This window comes from Ochotona curzoniae, unplaced genomic scaffold (assembly GCF_017591425.1).
Source record: "Ochotona curzoniae isolate NIBS_2020 unplaced genomic scaffold, NIBS_Ocur_1.0 contig_2210, whole genome shotgun sequence".
Taxonomy (NCBI): Eukaryota; Metazoa; Chordata; class Mammalia; order Lagomorpha; family Ochotonidae; genus Ochotona; species Ochotona curzoniae.
The window spans coordinates 12985771-12994135 of NW_024465369.1; the positions used below are offsets into that span (position 1 = coordinate 12985771).

The 8365-nt window shown below is 34.1% G+C and overlaps 1 pseudogene; it reads right to left on the reverse strand.

The window, feature by feature from the left end:
* Window positions 1-3278: 3278 nt before the first annotated feature.
* LOC121150807 lies at window positions 3279-4124 on the reverse strand (annotated as a pseudogene).
* Between the last annotated feature and the right edge of the window lie 4241 nt (window positions 4125-8365).

An 8365-nucleotide genomic window follows, 5' to 3' on the forward strand; every position in this document is an offset into this window, starting at 1 on the left:
CTGTGGAGTTAGGAGGCAAGACCCTGTTGCCTGCAAAGAAATAATTTGGTTAGCTTATGCATGCTGTTTGATACTTCAAATCCAAAATCATCAAGACGAAAATTAAAATTCTACTTTGTAGAGTGGTCTAAAAAAGATAAAGAAATAAAGCAAAATTGTCTGTATTACCTATATAATATTATTTTTATTATATTTCTTATTATCTTACAAATTAAAAGAGAATATCTTGAAGACTATAAGTCTTGAAAATCTCATTTTTCCAAAAAAACTACTAAAAATTCAATTTTGAGAAAATGCATTTATTGCAAAATGTAACAACCACTTTCAGGGAGTCCACAGTTTGTTCTCCTGATATGAATTTCTAGAAAAAAATAAGGCAAAATCCCTAAAATTAAGTAAATGCTTAAGTAAATGCTTGTCTTTAAAGAAAAACATTCTGGAAATTCTTTAAGTTTATTCTTTTTGACAAGGACTATTATAGACACACACACACACACACATACATATATATATGCACAAAAATGAAGAGAGAGAGAATGTTCCAATCATTGATTTAATGTGTTAGACATACAGTTCAGATCTTTCACTTGAGTGACAGGGACCAAACTGGTTGAACTACTACCTGCTACCTCCCTGGTGCATATTAGCAGGAAGCTATAATCTGAAATGGATCTGGGGTTCAAACCCAGGTATTCCAATATGGGATGCTGACATCAGAATGACACCTTAGCTACTGCATCAGACATCTACCACTCTCCTCTAAATTATCATGACTTTGTTGAATTATTTTTTTCTAGGTGAACCAGCTTTTATGAAATGCGGAGCTCTTACATAGCACATATTTTCACAAATTTTTGAAGCTCTTTCATGTGCATGAATTTCAAAAAATTTTGTTCCAATGTAAATATCTTTTTAATTCCATTTTCCAGGAACTTTTTGAATACTTGTATATTTGTTTGCAGATATACAAAATACATATGTGAAAATATATGTGATTATTTATACATACAGATATATGAAATATCTGAAATTAAAATGAAAGTATTTTAGTAAAAGTTGAATCTAATGTTTTAAAATTAAATATTGGCACTCCAGTGCTAATCTCATTTAGATATTAAGGAAACAGTATTAGAAAACCATGAGATTTTTCTAAAACCAATTCAAAACAAATTTTCTTTCAAATATGCTGCCTTGCATCTCACTTACTGCTCAAATATTTTCTCCTTACACTTCTTACTAGATTTTTTTTAAGTTTTATTTCTTTCAAAGTTCTTTTTAGTTTTATTTTTTTCCACTGTGGTTCTTCATTACAGAGAAAGAGGAAGGAAAGGGAGAGATCTTTCACCTGCTGATTCACTCCACAGATAGCCACAATGACCAGTGCTGGGCAGGCCAAACCACGAGTCAAGAGTTCCCTCTAAATCCCACCTGTGGGTAGCAGGGCCCCAAGTACTTGGGGCATCCTTCTCCTTTCCCAGGCCATTATCAAGAAGCTGGTCCTAAAAAGGACCACTCAGGATAAGAAACCACAACCAAATGGGGTATCAGCATCACACCTGGCTGCCTCAGCTGCTGTGTTTCAGTGCTATTACCGTTCTCACTGTCCATTATCATAGCAGACAATGCTTTGCACATCCCATTTCATATTTAACAGGAGTTGATTTGAATTCACATTGAATCTCCACATTCAGAAAACGCAAAATACTTTTATGACTTGAATAAATGTCAAAACACAACTCAGATTAGATTAAAAGACTATAGAAAGTTGATTCTTCAGCACATAATGGCTTAACCATTCTTATAACCACTTCATTTTCAGTTACTGAATTTCAAAATAAAATCTACAGTTTCAATCATCTGAATTCTATTTCTTCTAAATGATTTTAGCTTTTCAAAAGCCCTATTTCAATCTTAGACATTATTGATAATGCCATGGCTAAGTCTTTAGAAGTACACTGCTCTCCTCTGTCCTTTTTGGCAGTGTTGTTTTGAGTTGTATGAGACCCAGCAATGAAGTTCTTACTGTTTTGTTTTTTCTGTCTGCTGTGGAAAGAATTGGCACCTAAGGCTATGTCTACATTATTTATATCGCTTTGATAGATTAAATCTTAACTCTACCATGGAGCTTTCAAAGGCATGTCTGTAAACGTTTAAGGCTTACACAGGTGTTCATCCTGACTGCCAACAAAGACTCCTTTTTGTGGTTGCAAAACAAAATTAAAATGTAACAGTGTCCTGCAAGCCATGGTTTCCTCTTAAAAGAGATCTTGACTGGACATGTCAGATCGATTTGTTACTCTTGACACATTTTTGGAGTTCTATAAAGTAGCCTACATCAAGGGAAACATCTCTGATCCTATATTTCTAAAATTAATCTTTCTGATGGTGACTTTTCATAGAGAAATGGTACCATTGGTGCTGTACCAATGCGACAGTATCCTAAAGGACTTTTATCCTGAAAGTTCTTCAAGCTCTAACCATACTCTTCAAGCTATTTCATTCTTTCCTCTACACTATTACCAACTCAGTGGTGCAATTTTGATGTGTTGTCAAAAGATCAGTTTTATTTTTGGAAGATATTGTTCACGGGGTCCTCAGCATTTTTTTTTAATAAATGGAGGATCTTATCTTATTTTTTAAAACTCAGGACTTTGTAGAGTTCCTTTTCAAGAAGGTGGTAATCTGAGCTTTCTCTAGAAACAAACACAATAACCTTTGATTTAATGAAAGATAATATATTCTCAACTCCCTAAGGTCCATGTCAGTGTACATCATTTATTTACTCAATATCATGGGAATTCTGAGATGAGTAAATAAAACATATAACAAAGAATGAGGAAAGGTATGATGATAATTATAACATGAGGATTAGAATCATGATTTCCTCAATAAGACAATTTAATTCAACTCTTTATAGGCAGTCCAGGCATCCTTGCCTCTCAGAACAAACCCAACAAACCCAGTTATTTATTGGACTTAACCTTTTATTTTCCTTTCCCAAAGCTCTGTCTCTTTATAACTCTCCTCCCCCCATTAGACATTATGAGGGGAGGTTTCTACCTTGGAGTAGAGAGAAATAAGATCTCTGTTTATACTACCAAATTTAAAAGGTAGGGATTTACAGATGTAAGCAAAGGTTTGAAATGCTTGTCAGTAGTTATTTTGGAGTTACATTGGATTTTTTCCACAGTTAAGTCACTTTGATAAAACATGCACACACACTAGCAATAGCACAACGCAAAGTCCGACATATCCCACCAGTACTGAGCCTCGATTCTTCACCTTGGGGGCGGCCTGTTCACTCCCACACTCATGGAGCGGTCTCCGTGGTAGCGCTCGAAGGTCAGCAGCTCCTGGAGCTTCATGTTCTTCTGCTGCAACTTCTTCACTGCTGACTTGAACACAGCGCCTCCCCAGGCGGTGGAGTAGATGCAGTTGACCTTAATAAAAATCAAAGAGTGGCCTTCGTTCTGCAGGAAGGTGTGAGTGTGCAGAGCCGCAATACTAGTTTGATCTGGCTCGGCCACAGCAGCGAAAATGGCATCCACATTGCGATGAGCATGCAGTATTGTGCAGGTACTAAGCATCCTTCATTAAAGGAATAATGTTGGTTCTCAGCAAACTTACTGAGGTCACGACCCAGAGTGATGGGATAACTTAATTATGAAGACCAGTCCATCCAGACTAATGATGTCGGAGATGTGGGAGATAGTGGTACCTAAGGCGGCCCCAAGGTGCAGCATCTTGGCCCCCAGTTTGATGTGGATCTTGGTCCATGCTGCCTGGGCTGCTGCCTCCAAACTTGTTGTCGCCTCCACGATGAAAGCATGGATTCTCCAGGGATCAGATTCTTGGCAACCGGAGCACCTTCCTTTCCTTCACAGATGAAGACACCCTCGTGCTGATGGGGCTCCATCGTTATATTTTTCCCCGATTGATTTCGTGCCTGGCCCCCCAGGCCACACTAGTCTCTATTCTAACTATTTTAATGAGACTGTCATGCTGAAGCTTTCTAAGTCAGATAATCACAGCTTTCTATTGCAGTGGGTATTATTTCATACATCACTAACAGTTACAGTGAATTTCATAGTGAAAAGAATAGCAAAGCTGAATTGGGGCCTCATTATGTCTAGTGTGATCCCAAATTTAAGACCCTTTCTTAATCATATGTGTTATCCATGGGTAAGTTGTGCATTATATCACAGAAGCGATATTTCAAAACACCGTTTTTTTTTTCTTTCAGTAATGTATTCTTTGATATGTCAGGATAGAAATAAGATAGTTGAAGGAAAAAGACATACTGCCAAATAGGTTGCTAACTTGCCACATGTGTCAATTTATGTTTAATTTAATTAGAAGTTTTTAATAAAATTAACAGCTTAATCCTTCTATTGGGTCAGCCACTAAAACTTCATTAGTTACAACATCTAAAAGCTACTGTCATGGACAACTCAGTTACAGAAAGTTTCTGTCACTGCAAAAATGGAAAGTAAAAATGGAAATCAAGCACCATGCTTCTACATTACTGCTTGTCTAATATTAAACTGCATTGATCATTAAAAATATTTTAAATAAGTGAAAAAATACACAATGAAACAGAAAGAGTATGATTAAATCCCGAAAGAGAACAAATTAAACATAATAGAAAGAATAACAGTAAATACAAAATAAATATGGACTAGGGTAAAATAAAAATGTGTTTTAATACACTAATAAAAGTGATCACTAAATATCATGAATAATAAAGGAAAAAAAATGACAACATAAATGAAGAATTGGACACTATTTATTAATTACATGAAATGTATTCTTAAAAATAATAAAATGAATAGATATGTTATGATAATGCTTATACAAACCAGTCTAATTATTTTAGCAACTTGTAGAATTTACCAAAATTGGCAGAACAACAAATTTTAAGTCTAAACATTCTGTCTATAAAATAGATGGAGTGAATTATTAAATATTTGTAAATAAACACTCTAGATCAAATAGGTTAAAAATCAAATTCTTGCAATTTTAGAGGAAAAACACTATTTTGTAAATCTCGTTTATCCCCCAAAAAAGAAGCCTCTTGTTTTATTTTTTAAAATAAACATCTATTTATTTTACTTGAAGTTAGAGAGAGGCAAGATCTTCCATTTGCTGGTTCACCATACACACGGCTGCAATGGTCAGAGCCTGGTTAGGTTGACACTGGGAACCAGGAATGTCTTCCAGGTTTCCCACAGGGGTGCAGGGGGAAAGGCCTTGGGCAATACTTTGTTGTTTCCCAAAGCCAACTGTGGGGAGCTGGATCAGCAGTGCAGCACTCAGGACTTGAATAAGTGGCCTTATGGGATACTGATGCCACAAGCAGAAGATTAACTTGCTATGCAACTGTTTCAGCACCTGAATTTTTTTAATTTTTAGGAGACAAAGAAAACTTTGATATCTAATATGACTAGGTCATAGTAGAAAGAAAAACCGCAGCCCAATATTTCTTATGAACCAAGATGCAAGATTCTTTATTAGAATGGTGAATAAAATCCAGATAAATATAAAAGTCATAATTCATAACATATCCATGTAATTTCAATTTGTTAATTCTGGTTTAGCTTAATATTTGTAGAGAAACCCATATTATTTGACACACTAATTGTGAAGTAAGTTAGAAATCCCACTGTCATATCAATATATGAATTTTTCAAGTTAATCATAAAAGATTAGTCACCAACTTGGAAGTCTGAGAATGTGAATCAAGACAAGAATCAAACCAAAATTTGGAAAGAAATATCAAATTGTGCTTATACTTCAACTGGAACTCTATTTCAATTCTGGTCCAACTTTTTTGGAAACTCTAAAGAGCTATCGGTGCTGAAAAAATGCAACTCAACACTCCTACTCCTGTGCGTACACTGAACTGGAATGCATATACATTCTCCAAATGGCATTTATAGGGATATTGTTAGAGGACCACTTTCATAAATGAAGTCATAGATTTACTAAAGAGCTCATTAATAGGTAAAGATCCTATCAATGAATTTTTCTATAGCAAGAAAATAAGTAAATGATATATCATGCTCAGGAAATAATACATAAGTATGAAAATAAATTAATGGTAATTGCATAAGAATTTGAAAATTCATATGAAAAATGCAAGAATATATACAAGGAAAGTATACTCAACACGACTGCCGATACAGAGAGACCAAAACTTAAAAATTTAACCTGTAACATACTAATGTGTGCGATAACCCCAAAGTTAAAACACAAACTTTGCCAAAAATAAATCTCTGACACATCACCTTAGCCAACTCATTAAAATAGACATTACTATAATTAAGACAAGGCAAAGTGACTGAAGTGATCTATTAAGAATGGTAGCCTATTACTTCAATTTCTTACCAAAAGGCACAACCTAGATTTATTCAGAATAAAAACAAGACAGCATTTAAGGAAAATCCTATTACCTATCTTGTGAACAACACACTTTAAAACAAAGTAAAAAATGCTGATAAATTGTTGCATGTTTAAAAAGTTGTAAAGGTATTATCACTAAGTGCAATGCATAATTTTGGGTTGGAACCTGGGATTGGAGATATAAAACATTATACAAAGAATATTTTTGAATACTTAATAAACGAAACATATATTATACATAATAGCATTGTATCAAACTGAAGTGTTAATCTTGATAATTATGAGAATTATATTGTTAAATCTCAGAATCTGTCAAATAAGTACACACTGAAATATTTAGAAAAAGAAGGACTATAATATATTTAATATATCACTATAAGCATGCATGCACACACATATATTTTTAAATGTAGATTTTATGTGAAGCAAATAATGAAGTAACTTTAGGAAAATATGCATTTTCCTATTCCTGGATAAGAGCTCCGTTTTTCTTAAACTGTTCTAAGTTTGCAATCACATACAACCGACAGGTAAAAAAAACATAAAGCCTGGGAATATAAGGATTTATTAATTTTCAACAAATTTCTGTGAATAAAAAGGTCTCAGAGAAGTTTTAAAAGGTAACAAAATTGATCATTCTGGGATACAATTATGCTCATGTTTAAGGAGAGTAACCCGCTTTAACCAAAATCCTAAGAAACTGATAAAAGTAGCATGCTGGTTTATTAACGTAGCCACAACAAGGAACGATACTACTAAACACAAGACTTCTGTGACCATAGATGCTTCATGTTTTCTTCATGAAGTGTAGTTGGGACACCACCTGCTTGGTGACTGTTCTCTGAGCATGATAACAGGGATTGCCAAGTTGATTGAACATACTAGATTCTTGTTGTTTGTTTTTCAGACAGAACATGGTTTATTTGTGTAGTGAGCAGGCAAATGGGAAAAAATGGAAAGAGTAAGCACATCCCAGGAGAGGGCCAAGAGGTAGGGTGCCTCTTGAGAGGGGAGAGGGAGAACCAGCTCCTCACTGACAATCTGAGACATCCATGTCTACCATCGTTCTGACCACAGAGAGACTGTATTTCTAATTTCTTTTTTCTTTTTTTTTTTGCCTAGATTTATTTATCTACATTATGCTTGATTTTACAATTAAATTCAGCCTCAGGGAGTCTTACTTAAACCCATCCTACATAGTGTATGTATTTTAGGCTCCTTTTCGGCCTGGAAAATAAGGACTTTATCCCACAATTGCTAAAAGGTTCTTTTACTGCATTTGAACATGAGCAGAGGAAATAAAGTTATTTGTGCAGGCTTGAGATGATGGGTTTCTGACAAGATCCTTTCACTAAATATAGAATGTTAGTTACCATTTCCTGTTTATGCTTTAAAAATTTAATTTGTCTTCTGATATCCACTGTTTCTGAATAACTGTTAACTGCGATTCACATTGCTTTTCCTCTGCATATAAACTATCATTCCCTAGTTGCTTTCAGACAATCTACTTAAAATCACATTCAGTAATATTTTATGTTATTCTTGCAATTTAGAATAAAATATATGAGATCAGAAATATTTATAACATCTCTGTTAATATTTTCTATAGTCATATCAGACACATATTTCAAAAATAATTCCAAAGATCCAAAATGATATGCTAACATACTTCAAAAAGTTTGTGGAAACTTGAATTTAAATATACTTATTTTGGCGTAAAACCATTGCCCATTTATCCATGTAGTTTTTTTCATTTTAAGAATTTTTCATGTAATTTTTGAAGATCCCTCATACTTGTAACATATAACTGAGTATTTTCATTACATATTTATCAACAAAAAATAGTGTATTTTATAAAGATATGTAATCTGAATTGTTGGTGAGGTAGATGTTATAAAGTCTATATACTTCCATTTGAAATGCTTGTTCACCTGGCAATTAGTAATGAAATTTTCTAGATGAA